The 18,013-nt window shown below is 48.3% G+C and overlaps 1 pseudogene across 1 annotated transcript in view; it reads left to right on the top strand.

Annotated features, from left to right (window-relative positions):
* LOC308263558 (single-stranded DNA-binding protein, mitochondrial-like) overlaps positions 1 to 10,794 on the top strand; it is a 31,824-nt pseudogene extending 21,030 nt beyond the window's left edge. The window contains exons 3-4 of the transcript in view: positions 10,156 to 10,413; positions 10,650 to 10,794. The product of the transcript in view is annotated as a single-stranded DNA-binding protein, mitochondrial-like (transcript). The remainder of the gene's footprint in view (positions 1 to 10,155; positions 10,414 to 10,649) is intronic.
* Positions 10,795 to 18,013: the final 7,219 nt, after the last annotated feature.

The following is an 18,013-nucleotide window of genomic DNA, read 5'->3' as shown; positions in this document are numbered from 1 at the left end:
AAAGAACACAGGACCAGAATTCCCTTGGCCTGGGGTAAAACAGAGGTCTCAGTGACCAGCCCTGATGAGTCGGGAGTAGAGGCGACACCTGAGTAAGGAAGGGAAGGCAATGGAGCTTGGGGTACCCACTTCTGCTTATTTTGGGTTTTGCTCTTTGGGCTTCTCATCTGAGCTCTATGTGATAATGGCATGCCCTAGTGATAATGCCCTTGTGATGACGGCATGCCCTAGGTTACTCCTTGGCTTTCAGGGAGGGTCCTGGCCGCACTATGGAAACTCAGCTCAGGCACCATCTAAATCCTGGCAAGGCTCAGTTAGAGAGCAGCTTGCAAAGGAAATGGGTGATGGGATTGGACCAGAAACCAGACAAGCAGAAATTCTGGAGGGATCAGAAAAGATGGGGATGGTGAAAAGTGAGATAATGTTGGGAATAAAGAAAAAAGACTGAAAGGAAATATGTTGAAATGCTGATGGTGGCTGACACTGAGACGAGGTGTGGTTATGGACAGAGGACCCCTTTTCTGCTCCTATGCACTGCTATGTATTGTCCCGATTTTCTACCAAGAGCATCTATTTGATAATTAAAAGATGCAGCTATTGAAACTTGTTTAAAAAAGAAGTCATTGGTGACCTTGGCAAGAGCAGATTCAGTCGAGTTGTTCCGACAAGCCAGATTGCAGGGCATTAAGAAAGTGGCAGGGGGTGAGGGAGGAAGCAGAGTGCGCAGCGCTCGGAGAGGGCTGGCAGGAAGTGGAAGGACAGGGACGCACCTGGAGGCCTTGGGCAAGCAAAGATGTTTGTTCTTGTTTGAAGGTGGGAGGGACTTTTAAAACAGGTGACATTTTCTGAATGAGCAACAAGGATCTCACAATGTATTTGTGTCTTTTTTCAATATTAGACAGGAGACAATTTATTGGAATTCCTGAAACTTTTTTTTTATAGCTTGTGGGAATCACAGGAAAAAATTACAAACTACAGTTTCCTGGAAAATCAAGGCTTTGTGGTTATTGTGCATTGTGTGGTGTCAAAGCAGAGGGGAAGGAGAAAGAAAAAAAAATATATAAAGATGCTAATAAGTAGTCAGGTGTGGTAGAGATACCCATAGCCCCAGCTACTCAGGAGGCTGAGGCAGGAGGAAAGTGAGGAGCAGATAGGACCCTGAGCCTCCACTATTTATCTGGCTCAAATGTCTGAGTTTGAGTTGTGTTTAGGGAAGGCTTTAAACATAGAGCTGTCCAGGAGTTTGAGGCCAGCCTAGGCAACATAGTGGAGACCTTGTTTTAAAAAATTAGGCTGAACCAAAACTACCAATCAACTAACCAAACAACAAAAAGAAGTAGGGGGTATCCATATTCATAGCAGCATCATTCACAATAGACAAAAGTGGGAAGCAACTCAAGTGTCCATCAAGGGATGAATGGATAGTGTGTTGGGGTTGAACCTAGGGGTGCTCTATCACTGAACTATGCCCCCAGCTCTTTCTTATTGTTTTTAAGACATGGTCTCACTAAGTCATTCAGGCTGATCTTGAGCTTGGCATCCTCTTGCCTCAGCCTCCCCAGTAGCTGGGATTATAGGTGTGCACCCTCCCCACCTGTACAGTGGGACATTATTCAACCATAAAAGGGATAAAATGTGGATATATGATAAATGGGTGAGCTTTAAGGACATTATACTAAGCAAGATAAACCAATCATGAAAAGACAAATACTGCATGATTCCACATCTATGAGGTACCTAAGTCAAACTGATAGGGAGAGTAAGTAGAATCCTGGTTTCCAGGGACTAAGGGGAGGGAGAATTTGAGTTAGAGTTTTTGTTTTGTTTTGTTTTTTATTTATTTTTTTCGGGTCTGGGATGAAACCCAGGGGCATTTGACCTCCAAGCTACACCCCAGGCCCTATTTTTTATTCTTTATTTTGAAACAGGGTCTCACTGAGTTGCGAAGGGCTTCACTAAAGTAGCTGAGGCTGTCCGTGAACCGCGAACCGCGATCCTCTGGTCTCATCCTCCTGAATGCTGGGATTACAACCATGAGGCACCACGCCGAGCTTGAATTAGAGTTTTAATTTTGGAAAACTAACAGGGTTCTGGAGATTGATTGTGGTGATGGTTGCAAGATAATGTGAATGTACCTAATGCACTCAACTGTACACTTATAAATGGCTAACCTAGTGAATGTTACATTATAAATAAATGTGTTATAATTTAAGCAAGTTAAAGAAGAAATAGATAAATAAAAAGAATTGCCAGGCATTATGTCACATATTTATAGTCCCAGTACTTGAGAGGCTGAGACAGGAGGCTCACAGTTCAAGCCTAGCCTCAGAAACTTAGCAAGACTTTTAGCAATTTATCAAGACCCTGTTTCAAAATAAGAAATAAAGAACTGGAGTTGGTAGCACATGTGTGTAATCCCAGTACTTTGGAGGCTAGGACAGGAGGATCACAGGTATGGAATTATAGCCTGGAGGTTGAAGGGTTGAATAAATAAATAAATAAATAAATAAATAGGCTGGAGGCATAACTCAGAGATAGATGCCCCTGGGTAAAAGCTCTGGCACCAAAATTAATTCATTAGTTAATTTAAAAAGAAAAAGAATACCTCCAAAACAAAAAAGAAATAGAAAAAAGGGGGGAGCAAAGACTCCTCGTGGGGAAGGGGAGAACACCACAGGGGTCCCCCTGGCTTTAGAAAGTGGAAAGAATGTTTTCTGTTGGGAGCAGTTGAAGGTAGGAAAGATGGACAGAGACAGAAGTATGACAACAAAGTGGGTGAGCTTCAGGTCAGGTGCCTAAAGGAGAGGCTGCCCTACCTGCTATGGCTAAGACTTAGAGAATAGGTTAGAATTATTCACTCATTCCTTCGTTCAGTGAGGCGTGGTGCTCTGTATATTGTATATTGTATATTATAGGGAACTTAGTACCCATCAGCCCTGCATACCAGGCATTGTACTAAACCCTGTAGAGTTTTCTGAGCTATAGATGATCCATCTCTGGCCTGAAATAATTCAATGTTTTCAGTGTCGAGGGGAAAGAGGGAAAAGAAGAAAGGGAAGCCATTGGCTACATGATGCTGAGCCCTATGAATTAAAAAAATTTTTATTGGTACATTGTAGCCATACATCTTAATGGGGTATAAAATGGTAGAGGCATACACGCACACATCACTTATTTAGCTCTTCCCCAATTCCCACCCCATTGCCTCCCCCCTCCCTCCTTCTCATGTTTGGCTTACTGATTGACTTTGATATATTTATAATGTACATCACGTACATTGGGAAATTTCCCTCTTTCCCCTCCCATCCCCCTCAGTTAGGTGGCCTTATTTGCTCATGTATGGTTTTTCCTTCTTCATCTAGAGTTCCACCTATGACCCTTTTTCTTCCTAGCTTCTGCATATTAAGGAGAGCATCTGATTTTTTACTTTTTGTGATTGACTGATCTCACTTAGCACAAAGTTCTCCAGTTCCATCTATTTCCCTGTAAATGATGTAATTGTGTTTTAATTTATGGTTGAGTAAAATTCCATTGTGTACATGTCCCATAGTTTTGTAATCCATTCATCTGCTGATGGACATCTTGGCTGGTTCTATAGTTTGGCAATTGTGAATTGTGCGGCTATGAACATAGATACACATGCATTAGTTTGGTAGTTTGGTTTCCATTCTTTTGGGTAGATACCCAGAAGTGGTATTGCTGGCTCATATGGTAGGTTCATTCCCATTATTCTGAGGATCCTCCTACTGTTTTCCAAAGTGGTTGCACTAATTTGCAATCCCACCAACAATGTATTAGAGTTCCCACTTCTCCACATCCTCACCAGCATTTGTTGTTGTTTGTGTTTTGAATGATTGCCATTCTAATTGGAGTTAGGTGAAATCTCAGATAATTGTGATTTGCACCTCTCTGACTGCTGATGATATTGAACATTTTTTCATATATTTATTGGGCACTTGAATTTCTTCTCTTGTAAAGTGTCTATTTGGTTCACTTGCCTATTTTTTATTGGGTTATTTGTTTTCTTAGCGGTGAGTTTCTTAAGTTCTCTGTATATTCTAGCTATTAGTCCTCTATTGGAGGAATACTTGGCAAAAGTTTTCTTCCATTCTGTCTGCTCTCTGTTGAGGTTCTTGATAGTTTTCTTTGCTGTACAGAAGCTCTTTAGTTTAATGCAATCTCATGTATTGATATTCCTTTTAATTTTTTGTAGCACTATGCACTTTAAGTCTGCAGGGCTCTAAGGCCAAGAGGTAGGGATTAAAAAAAAAATATGGCAGGAGTGGTTAGGGTTGGGTGTTGGCATTAAGAACCGATGGCAGGTCAAGGAGCCAGTAGCAGGAGGAAGACTGTATTGAAGTGGCTGACCCAGAGTCCAGGCTTGCAGGGAGCTTAAGGACAGCACCCACGTGCAAGCTGCTTAGAAAGTTTGCCTAGTTGGAGTAAAGGCTCCAGAGAGGGGGATGAAGCTCTTTGTATCAAGCTGCTACATAGAGAAATATGGTCGCCCTTGACAACCTTTGGATTATCCCTAGGGCAGAACACCTACAACTGAGTTTTTAAAAATACCTTTAAGCAGCTGGGCATGGTGGCGCACGCTTGTAATCCCTGCGCTTGGGAGGCGAAGACAGGAGGATTGCGCAGGTTTGAAGCCAGTCTCTTCTGGTTTAAGAGGCCCTGTTTCCAAGTAAAAATATAAAAATAGGTCTGGGAGTGTAGCCCGGGGGTAGAAGTGCTTCCAGGAACCCCAGTACTACCAAAACAACAACAACAACAACAACAACAAAAAAACCTTTTAAGCAGCTGAGTGTGGTGGTGCACGCTTGCATTCCCAGCATTTGGGAGGCTGAGACAGGAGAATCTCAGTTTGAGACAGCCTCAACTACTTAGTGATGCCCTTTGCAACTTAGTCCCTGTTTCAAAATAAAGAATAAAAAATAGGGTTGGGGGTGTAGCTCAGAGGTATGCCCCTGGGTTCCATCCCCAGTTCAGCAAAATACAAACAAACAAACAAACAAACAACAAAACAAAACCTTTTAAGCGTGGCATGGTGGTACATGTCTATAATCTCAGAACTTGGGAGGCTCAGACAGGAGGATCACAGGTTCAAGACCAGCCTCAGTAACCTAGTGAAACCCTATTTCAAAATAAAAATAAAAAGGGCTGGGGGTATAGTTCAGAAGAATTCTCCTGGTTTCAATCCCTAGTACCACACATGGACACAATCAACAAAAGCAAAAACAAAACAAAAAAATTCTTAAGAAATTTAATCAACATATCATGATTGCACATACTTATAGGATACTGAGTGACATTTCAATACTCAATATGAAATGTGAAATGATCAGATCAGGTTAACAGTCATCTCTAGTACCTTGCACATTTATTTATTTATTTATTTATTTATTTATTGTGGGGAACATATAAACTTCTCTATACCAGCTTGTTTTAAATATACAATTAGGAGCTGGGCATGGTGGCACACATGCTTGTAATCCCATATCTGGGAGGCTGAGACAGGACAAATAAAATCAGGCTGGGTGTGTTGCTCAGAGGTAGAATGCGTCTGGGTTCAACACCCAGGACCGCAAAACACACACACACACACACACACACACAGAATTAGGATCCATGTGTGGTGGCACACACCTGTAATCCCAGTCTTAAGATTGCAGGTTTGAGGCTAGCCTCAGCAAATTTTCAAGGTGCATTAGCAACTTAGAGAGACCCTGTATCCAAAAAAAAAAAAAAAAAAAAAAGGAATGGGGGTGTAGCTCAGGGAGAGAATGCCTCTAGGTTTAATCTATAGTGTCAAAAAAAATTACAGTTAGGCTTGGGGCTGCAGCTCAGTGATACAGTACTTGGCTAACCTGTGTGGGGACCTGGGTTCCATCTCCAGTACTATGAGAAATAAACAAACATACAGTCAATTGTTGTCAACTACAGGTGCTTCCCAATTTTAATCAGAGGCCATCTGACCTGCCCACTGCATCTGGGACTGCTGGCTTCCACACTGTCAGCACAAGATAATGACCTTTGCACTATCTGAGATCTGGGATAATAGATTTGGGGGTCAGGGAGACAAGGGTTCAAATTCCAGCTCTACAATGTAGAAGGTATGTGACCCGGGTAAGTCTCAAGTTTCCTTATCGGTAAGATGAGTTCAATTATAGCATCCCCCAGGAGTTGATGAAGAGTGAATGCCTTAATACATACAAGGCCTGGTCTGTGCAAATGAACGGCAGTGCAGTCCATGGCACCAGGCTGTTGGAATCTCACATCAGTAAGGTTGACCCCTGGCCCACGCCTTGGGGCTGCCATGGGGGTGGGGTCTGCGCTGCTCCCACCTGCGGGCAGCAGAGAGCCATTCTGCGGTGGCGTCAGGCGCTCTCGGGGCCTCTGCTTCCTCCCACACTCCCACCGGCCTTGGAGACAGAGGGGCTCTGCTGACCCTGGCAGGGCTGCCTTGGCTTCCAAACACCAGCGGCTGCATTTCTCTGGTACTTGTGGTGAGGTTCGATGTCACATACTGAGTGGTACATTGTGGGGAGGTGAGGTACTGGGATGAAGTGGGACGTGCTGGGGGGGGGGGGTAGAGCCATGAGGAAAGGGTAATAGTGGTTCTGAGGCTTGGGTGGTGAGCAACAGGGCTCGGGGAGGTGCTGCCCTCAACTCTAGAGTCCTACTCGCCTTCCCAGCTCTACTCCACTTTCCAAATAGACTTCTTATCTGGATCCTGTCCGCTGAAGCAGGCTGAAACACCCCCTCTGCGACATGTACTCCCCCGAGCGGCCCGCGACTTCCTCCCGGGTGCCTCACCTCACCTCTGGGTAACACTTTGTGTGGAGCCCCCTTGCGCTGCCTTGGGGCCCAAACCAGACCCCATGGGTGATGCATGACCGAGGGGCTGAGCATTTACGGATGCGTTTACGGAGTCCTCCCGATGCCGTGCACTGCGCCAGCCTCTGCGGATGAGAGTGGGTGGAAACGGTCGCTGCTCAAGAGGAGCTCAGTGCGATGGGGGACATCACCTGCAGCTTTCACTGAGCTAAGAGCGCTCCAGAGCCACGAACCATGCGTTCCCTCAGGGGAGAAAGCGGGCCACCTGCCCTGCCCTGGTGAGCCTGGGAAGGTTTCTCAGAGGGGTGAACTTCGAGGATGGTTCTGAGGGAGGAGTAAGAGTGCGGAGCCAGGAACGGGGACTTCCAGGCTTAGTGGTTCCAGGAGGTCCTGACCTGGTGAGGGTGTGTCCTGTAGAGGTTCTTCAGGGTCCCACAGGGTGGCGGGTCGGCCACTCTGTTTCTACTTAGCAGAGGCAGGAGGGGAAGGTGGGAGAACCTGGCTGCTCATCTCTAGCCATACCTATCATTTCCAGCTGCGGAAGGAGGAAGGCCTGGTGAGGGATCCTCCCCCTCTGGAGCAAGGATGCTGCTGTGAGGAAGGGGAGGAGCTGGGTGGGCTGGGCTGGGCCTGGCTGGACCAGCCTGGCCCTGGACAGACTGGCCACTGGGCGGGAGGATGCTGTTTATTTGACTACGATGTATATTTAAAGGTCTCAGTTACAATGGGCCCCGGGCGCTCCTTAACAAGCTGCAGCTGTCTGGTTGCTCATTAGCCTCCCTGACATCTTCTCTGGGCTGGTCCTGAGGGAGCCGCCCTGAGCCCCTTCCTGAGGCCAAGGCCCTGAAAAGCTGACTCTTTGCCCCCAGTCCGGAGCTACCATGATGAATGGCGCTGCTGCCCCACGCAGACAAATGCCTTCCTGGAACAAGCCCTGTTTGTTTAAGACAAACAACCACAAGCTGCTCTGACGAGAAAGTCCCTCCTTTGATTGAAGGACCTGGCCTCCCCTCCTCCCCCTCCGCAGGACACTGGGAAATCACACAGCAAGGGGCCAGGGAGCTTTAGGCAATGTCCCCACAATGGGGGAAGGAGCCAGGTCTCCAGGGACAGCAAGGCCTAGACATCTCTGTAGGTGAGTTGAAAAGAACTAGCCCTCCAGGAGAACAGGAAAGAGAGCTTTTTTTGTGTGTGTGGTACTAGGAGTGGAACCCAGGGGCTTTTCTACCTCCAGGTTATACTCCTAGACCTATTTTATGTTTTATTTGGAAACAGGGTTTCACTAAGTTGCTGAGAGCCTCAGTAAGTAGCTGAGGCTGGCTTCGAACCCGTGCGATCCTCCTGTCTCAGCCTCCCAAGCGCGGGGATTACAAGCGTGCACCACCACGCCTGACTCAAGGGCTTTGTTTTCTGGGTATCTGTTTTCTGACACTTTCTGCATGAGTCTCAGTTCCAATTCATCTTCTCCTGGCCTCAGATCCCACATTTTGTTAGACCTATGACTCTGGCGGCATAAAAAGAGTCATTGGGGGAGCTTTTGAGAAATACTGATTTGCTGGCTGTATTGGCGCACACCTGTGATTCCAGTACTTGGGAGGCTGAGGCAGGAAGATTGCAATTTGAAGCCAGTCTCGGCAACTTAGCAAGACCCTATTTTAAAATAAAAAGAGAAGGCCGGGCGTGGTGGCGCACGCATGTAAGGAGGATTGCGCAGGTTCGAAGCCAGCCGCGCGCGCTGGCTTAGGAGACCCTGTTTCCAAATAAAAATGTAAAAATAGGTCTGGGAGTGTAGCCCGGAGGTAGAAGGGCTTCCAGGAACCCCAGTACCACCAAAAAAAATAAAAATAAAAAGAGAAGGCCGGGTGGGGTGGCGTACACTTGTAATCCCCGCGCTTGGGAGGCTGAGACAGGAGGATCGCACGGGTTCGAAGCCAGCCTCAGCTACTTAGTGATGCTCTCAGCAACTTAGTGAGACCCTGTTTTCAAAAAAATATATAAAAAAGGTCTGGGAGTATAGCCTGGAGGTAGAAAGCCTCTGGGTTCCACCCCCACTACCACCAAAAATAAATAAATAAATTAATTAAAATAAGAGTTGTAAATGTAGCTCAGAGGTATAACACCCCTGAATTCAGTCCCCAGTACTCCCCTCTCCCAAAAAACATACTGACTCAGCTTGGTTCCAGACACTGCCTTTCTCCACCTAAAGCCCTCCAGTGTCAATAATGAACAGCCAGGTGTTGGAGCCATTGGTCTTGTGGTTCCCAGGGCCTCCTGACTATGGCTCATTAAATTGTTCTTGAACATTCCTAGTTCCTTAGCAAGCACCCCTAGGAAGCCAGCAATTTGCAGACTATGGGTCCCAAAGTTTCTCCTAAACAGATTCACCTGGGGTAGAATCTGGGCCCTCAGAATGTATCTGCTCCAACTTGGTTTTAGAGATGGCTAAGGTGGGGATTAATACTCTTCTCCTTGGGAGGAACCCCAGCCTGCATGGAAAGTGCTTTGTAACACAAAGAAGCAACAATTGGGACACTTTTTTTCATATTAGAGTTGGGGTAGTCGAGGATGAAGAACATGTTTGGGCCAGAAGCGTAACTACCCTCGGTGTCCCAAATTAGAATGTAAGCCCCTTATGAGCAGGGACCAGGTCGTGTGTGTGTGTGTGTGTGTGTGTGTGTGTGTGTGTGTGTGTGTGTGTGTTCCTGACAATAATAAATGACTGCACACATGGATGGATGGGCTCTTCTATCAGGTAAGTTTCCCTTCTTTACTTGGGGTACTTATCACTGGATTGTCTGTGGATCACCTTGGGCTGTCACCACCTCTGTCGCCATGGTGACTAATGGATGGGCAGGTGTTGAGGGAGGCAGCAAGGTATTGAGAGAACCTGTTAGTTAACCTTGGAACTAAAGGAGGACCATTAATAAGGAGTGACCATCTGAAGCTGGCCTCGCAGGCTTGCTGTGAATGGGGAAGCCAATGACACACCTATTAGACTCCATTGTGTACATGGCTGCCTAAATCCCATCACGCAGAGTAGCTGGGAATGTCTTGGCCTCAAAGATATTTTGAGTAAAAAAGGCCAGTTCCAGCAAAGAAAGACCGAGGTCCTGCAGGCATTGGGTGTGGTAGAGAGGGGCTCAGTGCTGGATGACCACAGGACTTGGTGCTCCTGGCTGGGTTTGTACGACTCTAACAAACTCTATTCTTCAAAATCCTACTCAGGGAGAGAAGGAAGAAGGAAGGACACGTGTCCTGGGCTGGCTGAAAAGACTAAAGATTAGGTTGTAAGAAAATAAAAGCCATGTTTCGAAGAAACATGTACTTCATAAGTTTGTAAGACATGAATCTGAGATAGCCAGCAGTTTGGTTCTTGAAAGGTCTCTGAATTGTGTACAGTTACTTGGGCGAGTAGGTCAGAACCCTGTCATGAGACAGGTGGAAGGAAAAAATCCAGTCACAATATTTTCTCTAGCGACAAATGAGATATGGTGATCAGGGATGGTGAAGAATATCAAATGGGTCATGTTAGTCAAAAGACGACATGGCAGCCGGGCATGGTGGCGCACGCTTGTAATCCCCGCGCTTGGGAGGCAGAGACAGGAGGATCGCGCAGGTTCGAAGCCAGCCGCGCGCGCTGGCTTAGGAGACCCTGTTTCTAATAAAAATATAAAAATAGGTCTGGGAGTGTAGCCTGGAGGTAGAAGGGCTTCCAGGAACCCCAGTACCACCAAAAAAAAAAAAAAAAGACAACATGGCACAGAATATCAATCAGTGTTCCAGCCAGGCCTTAGGATGCGGCATCTCAGTATGTGAAAAGGGGTCTGGGATTTATGTGGAAGGGAAAGTCGACTATGGTGAATACATGGATAAAGACAACAGAGGCAACAGGCGACAACCATCATTGCTGGTAACATTATATTTCTGAGTGAGCAGACAAAAGAAAAGGCATAGAGTGGACAGTTCTCCTGTGGCCGTTCTGTGGTATAGTCCCAATTTCAAATCATGTTTAGTCTTTATAGTTTCTAAGAACAAGAATTAAAATGCTCTTTTCTATAAAAAAAAATCCTACTCAGTGCCCAACCATTTCCCCTTTCCTGAGCTCCTACTTAAGTAGACCCTCAGCATGGCTAAAAAATAAAAATAATGCTCTCCTGGAACTCACAGCCAAGATGCAGCCAGGACAGAGCCAGGGGCTAGTGACCCAAGGAGGACCACCTGCTCTGTAGGGCAGCAAAGGCAGAGGTGACTCCAAGGAAGAAGTGATATTTAAGCTCAGTGGGAGTTCTTTAAGTGCTTCCAAGAATTCAAACGTTTTCTTAAATGCACGGGGAAGCCTGGGTGTGGTGGCACATGCCTGTAATCCCAGTACTTGGGAGGCTGAGACTGGAGGATTACAGGTTTCAGGCCAGCCTCAGCAACGTAGAGAGACCCTCAACAACTTAGCAAGACCCTGTTTTAAAATAGAGTTGGTGGGAGAGCTTGGAGGTAGAACACTCCTGGGTTCAATCCCCGGTACAAAAATAAAAATAAAAAAGCCTTGGGAGTCTGTGCAGACAGGTTTAGGAGTCCTTTTTTTTTTTTTTTTTTTTTTTTTTTGTGGGGCGGCAGGAAAGCAGCTAGGCAGAGAGGACCACATGTGCAAAGGAAGGAAGGGTGTGAAGAAAACAGAAGTCACACTTGGTGGAAGCCAGCCTGTTTGAGGGCAAAGGAGATGTGACCAGAGCAGGAGGATGGGAGCAAAATGCCCTTTTGTTAGAATAGTTTAAAATGATTCCCCCAGGAAGCAGTAATCCATTTCAGTCCTCAGTCGGTGCTGATTTGCCCATGTTGCAGGGAGATCTGGTGCCGATTACCAGGTTTCGGTGCATTAGGTAATGCAACAATAAAATCTGGGTCATTGCCGCACAAAGTCCCCTTTATTTTGACAAGTGTAGTTTTTGCTCTGAAGTGTTATCATAAATAATTAAATTAAACCAGTAAATGGCTTGTAGTATGCTTTGCTGAGTAACACAGTCTCTGTAACCCCAGACACTGAGCCACTCCTTCGGGGAATTCTTGGCTCAGAAACATTTGGGAATTTTTCAGAATTCAAGAATATCCGAAGTAGTCAAGGGAGCTCATTCCACGCTGCCCCCCTTACCTACTGGGCTCCCCTATTCTGCTGCACCCCTTTGTGTCATTTGACCTACTGCAGTGAGAATTGGTAAAGGGACCGCTGGTGGGCCCTGGGATGGCCTGGGTGGAAGGGGCCGGGGGTCTCAGGCGCTTACTGGGCAGCCTGTTCTCATAACACCTACTCAGGTCCTAGGGCATCCATAAGTGGGCTTCCTGTCTCTGGGTAGAAGCTCACCCCTGTTCTCAAGACATGCTCTCCCAGAGGGAAACTGAGGCTCAGGGAAGCAGAGAGATTCCTCCTGTTGTTTTTTGGCTGATGGACAAGGATGAGCGACAGGCAGAGTGTGAGTGGAGAGGAAGCAGGAGCAAAGAAAGAATCACGTGCTGGCACGTCAGGAGCTGCAGGCCAAAGAAAGAAGTTGCAGGGAGGAGAGAAGGAAAGAGAATGGTCAGAAGCAGTTGCGGTACTGGGGACTGAGTCCAGAAGTGCTTTACCACTGAGCTACACCTGCAGACCTTTTTGTTTTTATTTTATTTTATCGTGGTACTGGGGATTGAACCCAGGGGTATTCTAACGCCGAGCTACATCTCCAGCCCTATTTTTTGTTCTTTATCTTGAAACAGGGTCTCACTAAGTTGCAGAGGGCCTCACTAAGTAGTTGAGGCTGGCCTTGAACCTGCGATCCTTCTGTCTCGGCCTCCCAAGTACTGGGATTACAAGTGTGTGCCACCATACCAGCAGACCTTTATATTTTTGAAATAGGGTTTCCCTAAGTTACCACACTCTGGCCTCGACCCCATGATCCTCCTGTCTCCACCCCTGAAGTACTGAGATTCTAGATGTGCCTCGCTGTGGCACGCTGCAGGGACAAGATTTGTTGGAGGGAGGGAAGATTTGAAGCAAGTTCTTGGAGGAGACCCTGAAGAGCAATCACCAGAGTCCTCAACCAGGGATGGATCTGAACAGTTCTTAACCTAATCAAGAAAGAAATGCGATCTTGCTGTGGAGACGACGTGTTGGAGAGAAATCACAGAGACAGGACACGCTGGTTCAAAGCCTTCATTCAGCCTCTTTTCCCATCCTCTTCTGCCCTGCCCCGCTCAGCAGTCCTCCTGACCACTGGACAGCCAAGCACATGCCACCCCCATCCTCTTCAGATAAGGTGGGGCTGGTGGCTGCACTGCGGAGGGGTGGCCTCAGACCTGTGCGTTCCAAGCAGGGACCACTCCATTCTCAGAGACATACCTCCCAGGGAGAGTTCTAGAACCTGGGCAGGGCCTCAGAGCTGAGCCAGCTCTGGGGAGAGGGTGGCCCCAGATCCAGGACTGAGAGGCTTCTAGAGAGTGGATGAGCCCTGGAATGAGGTGCCTGACCGCATGTGGCCTTTGTAGGGCCCTCCTCGGCTGGCTGTTTTTCATAGCACCTTTGGTGGAAAGGAAAGCATGTTTTTCTAACTCCACAGGACTCTGAGCTATGTAAACAGTGGGGATGGAGCTTGGAACAAAAATCACCTACAGGGCAGACAGAGCACCAGAAATCCCTGAGGGCGGGGGCCAAGGCCCCAGTGGCCAGGCACCTGCGCTCAGGGGTTGGTGAGTGTCCACGGAGCGGGCTTTGCCCGGGCTGCGGGCTTCCCTTGGAGGGTGAAAGGGAGGCCCACACCTGGTAAGCTGTGTGGCAACCCCTTCTCTCCGGGGCCCACCACACCCTTCACAAGAATCATGGATGGGGGAGCTTAGCTCAGCTGGAGAGTCCCAGGAGGCTGTAGCCCCCAACCCATCACCTGCTGGTCCCTTCAACTCCCACAGACCTATGAGGCTCTGGTGGGGACAGAGGGGTGCAGAGGGAGGGGTGCTCTGCCTACCAGATGGGATCTGTAACTGCCCCAGAAACCCACTGCTGCACTGGGTCCTTAAGGACCTCACCTCCCTGTGGCCTCTTTCTCTACATTGTGTGTGTGTGTGTGTGTGTGTGTGTGTTTTACTGGAGATGGAACCCAGGGGCATTCTGCTTCTGAGCTACACCCTAGCCCTACTTTATTCTTTTATTTTGAAACATGGTCTCACTAATTTGGGGAGGGCCTCTCTAAAATTGCTGAGGCTGGCCTCAAACCTGTGAACCTCCTGTCTCAGTCTCCCAAATACTGGGATTATAGTTATGCACCATCACACCCAGCTTTTCCCTCTACTCCAGGAAACTGCTCCCTAGGGTGCCTAGTTCTCTATGCTCTGCTGCACCTGTCGCACTCAAACCTCATCACAGTCCGTGCCCACCTTCATCCAGGCGTTCTGCAAATGCTTGTGGAACCAATGGGCACCTCTGGCCCAAGCTCCACGTCCCTTGTCAGGGTGGCTTTAGTGACAGGCCTGTTCTCTGGCCTGGCTACCCTTGGCCTAGAGGGAACGGTGTAGGAGGACCCAGGAGGTGAGAGCCATCTACAAAGCCCTTCAACCCAGCCAGGAGGGTTTCCCATGTCACCAGCATTCCCTCTCCTCCTGCCAAGCAGCCTGAGTGGCCACTGCATTCTCTCCCTGTCAGGCACTGTAGGGATGTGTGTGGCTAGGTGGTGGTGGTGGGGGGTTGTCTTTAAATAAACAGCCTCTGGCTCCCGGCAGTGTCAGCCCCCTCCCATAGGCAGGGACAGTTCGCTGGACTCTGTGACAAGGAGCCAGCAGGATTCATGAGCAAAAAGAAGCTCTGGTGTCCTGCCTCTCACTCCCCCAGCTGGCCAGAGAGCGCCCCAGCGCCCCTCCTGCCCCCTCCCTCCTGGGCCTTTCACCCCCTAATCCACCGAGTGGGGAGCGGTCACGTGGGCCCCCAGCTCTCGACAGGAAGCTGTCGGCACCACAGGCTCACAGGGCCGGCTCCCTCACCACCGGGAAGGCAGGCTGCCTTCCCCCAGCCAGGCGCGTTGAAACCCAACCCCTCTTTCCAGCTGCAGCTCCAAAGAGCCCGGGGCCTGGCCCTCCCCAGGGACCCTGCAGCCTGCCGATCTCACGGGCCGGGAATTTTCCCTGAGCCGTGTTCCAAGCCGGCAGAGCTTCCAGAACAAAGGGCAGCAGAGACAGCAACTGTCTTCCCCCTTCTCATCGTACCCCACCCCCAAGGGGCAGAAGACACCTAGGGACTGGGGAAAGGGGAGACCCAGAGGAGAGAACAAAGACCAGCCTTCCTGAGAAGGGCTTCCTGGAGGAGCCAGACCCCATCAGTCTGGAGCAGTCCCCATTTCTTCCAGCTCTTCCCCTGTCCTGTCCCCAGGGAGAAAACTAACCTTCGGGCCCCCACATCCCATGTAGCGGGAGGCCTGGGCAGGCTGCATTTGCAGAGAAGGGCACCATGGCTGGATGTGGGAGTCACAAGCTCCGGAACTCTCGGCTCCAGTAGGTATGGGTGGGTGAGGGAAGCAATTTACACAGGAAAAACTGGGCTTTTTTGTTATTACTCCTAAGAATAAACTGTTCTCAAACATCGCTGATGCACTGTTGTAAATAATGGGAGGGAGAGATCCTGTAAGCCAAGCCCTGGTTCAAACCCGTCTCACCGTCCGACCGCTGTGTGGCTGGTAGGGCTCTGGGGATGCCCCAAGGCTCTTGTGGCACTGGCAGGATGCTTTCCTTATGAACCACTCCTCTGAGCCTCATTTCTTTCTTTTTTTCTTTTTTGTGGTATTGAGAATTGAGCCCAGGGGCATTCTGCCTCCAGGCTATGCCCCCCACCACCGTCCTTTCTATTTTTTTATGTTGAAACAGGGTCTCACCAACCTTGCTGAGGCTAGTCTTAAACCTGTGCTCCTTCTGTCTCAGCCTCCTAAGGACTGAGATTACAGGTGTGTGTCATTACATCCAGCTCTCATTTTTTCTTTTCTTCTGTAGTATGGGACTGATATTTGTCATGCCTACCTTCATTCACTGGGCAAATATTAATTGCCTACTATGTGTCCTACACTGAAACCAGTTGCTAAAAAATAACAGCGATCCAGGAAGGGTCCTCATTCAAGGGTCACATCAACCAATGGGTACAAAGGCAAAGATTCTTGGAGAACTGAAATGTTGACATAAATAGATAAGGACCAGCTGTAATGATCTCATTAACTTTCTGGGAATGGGACTGCTAAAGTGATTTTTAAAGTTCTTAAAAACAGTTAAGCAAGCCAGACCTGTCTCTGTAATCCGGCCTGCACTATTTATTTGCTTAGCAAACCATTTCTTCGTAGATAGTGCTAAAGGAAAGGCTTCAGACCAGCCTGAGGCAGAATTTCTCCCAAATTCAGAGTGAACAGGGTCTGAATTAATTAGGTCTTTCTGTAGCTTAATGTATAAACCTGGGCTCAGGAAATTTGGCCTTTAAAGCAGGTGCCCTTTCAAATGAGTGGGTTTCATGTGACTATTTTAACTTCAGCTTCATTACCCTTTATGGGCTGTAAGAGTTGTGGGGGGAGGGGTCTGGTGTGTCTGCCTCTGTGAATGGGGAGCAAAAGGACCCGCAAAATAGCCCCTGGGTCCCTGACAGCCTTCTCTTAAACAGTGCTGGCTGGGTGACCTACCCGCCTGCCTAGGGAGGGAGTCGACTCTTGCACCCGGCTGGGCTGGCATCTCCTGAAGTCTCTGGTAAGCCGGGGGCCAAGGCCCTGTTCCCCTTGGCAGGGCAGGGGTTTCCTTCCCGGACCTCTCGTAGCTTCTGGATCTCTTGTTCCGGCTGTAGGCAGCCTCCAGACTCACCATGAGTGCTCCCTTAGTGCCAGGTCCCACTCCACGGAAAAACCTGTGCTTGATCCCCACTGCCTCCTGGCTAACCCGAAACTCTTCAGCCCTGACTGCCCGCCCCACTCATAGATCCTTCCCGCCTCATTCATTATCTGCCCAGCCACATTCCAGGTCAACTGTCCTTTTAGATACTTCTATATGGTAGCCGCCAGCCACCTGTGGCTATTGAATACTCCGGCCAGACCCAAATGAGATTCTGAAGACTGAGTATGAAAAAAGTAATGTAAGCTGGGCATGGGATCACACACCTGTAATCCTAGTACTTGGGAGACTGAGACAGGAGGATCACAGGTTCGAGGAAATTCTCAACAACATAGCAAGACTCTTGGCAACCTAGTGAGACCCTGTTTCAAAACAAAAATTAAAAAGGGTTGAGGTTGTAGCTGGGCGTAATGGCACACGCTTGTAATCCCAGCATTCGGGAGGCTGAGACAGGAAGATCCGGGTTCCCGAACAGCCTCAGATACTTAGTGAGGCCCTTTGCAACTCAGTGAGACCCTGTTTCAAAATAAAGAATAAAAGCCAGGCGTGGTGGCGCACACTTGTAATCCCCATGCTTGGGAGGCTGAGACAGGAGGATTGCACAGGTTCAAAGCCAGCCTCAGCTACTTAGTGAGGCTCTCAGCAACTTAGTGAGACCCTGTTTCCAAATAAAATGTAAAATAGGTCTGGGAGTATAGCCCGGAGGTAGAAAGCCCCTAGGTTCCGCCCCCAGTACCACCACCATCAAAAATAAATAAATAAATAAATAAAGGACTGGGATTCACTCCCCAGTACCATCAAAAGGGTTCAGGGTGTAACTCCAAGGTGGAATGTCCCTGAATTCAATCCCTAGTACCACACACAAACACAAAAAAAGATGCAAAACACCTCATGGATAACTTTTATATTGATCACATGTGAAAATGATAATATTCTGGATAGACTGGGTTATATAAAATGTATTACTAAAATTAATTTCACTTGTTTCTTTTTGCGTGCATTTGTGGGGTGTGTGTGATGGTGTGCTGGAGATCGAACCCAAGGCCTTGCATATGCTCGGCAATCTCGCTACCGTTTAGCTTCACTCTCCAGCACACCCCCCTTTGTGGTACTGGGACTGAACCCAGGGGCATTCTACCTCTGAGCACACCCCCAGGGATTACAAGTGTGTGCCACCACGCCCGGCTTTTATTTTTATTTTGAAACAGGGTCTTAGTAAGTTGCTGAGGCTGGCCTCAAACCAGCAATCCTCTTGTTTCAGTCTCCCAAGTACTGAGATACAGGTATGTACCACCACATCCGGACCAGC

Source organism: Muscardinus avellanarius (assembly GCF_963383645.1).
Source record: "Muscardinus avellanarius genome assembly, chromosome: 5".
Taxonomy (NCBI): Eukaryota; Metazoa; Chordata; class Mammalia; order Rodentia; family Gliridae; genus Muscardinus; species Muscardinus avellanarius.
This window is presented reverse-complemented; position numbering and strand designations above follow the sequence as displayed.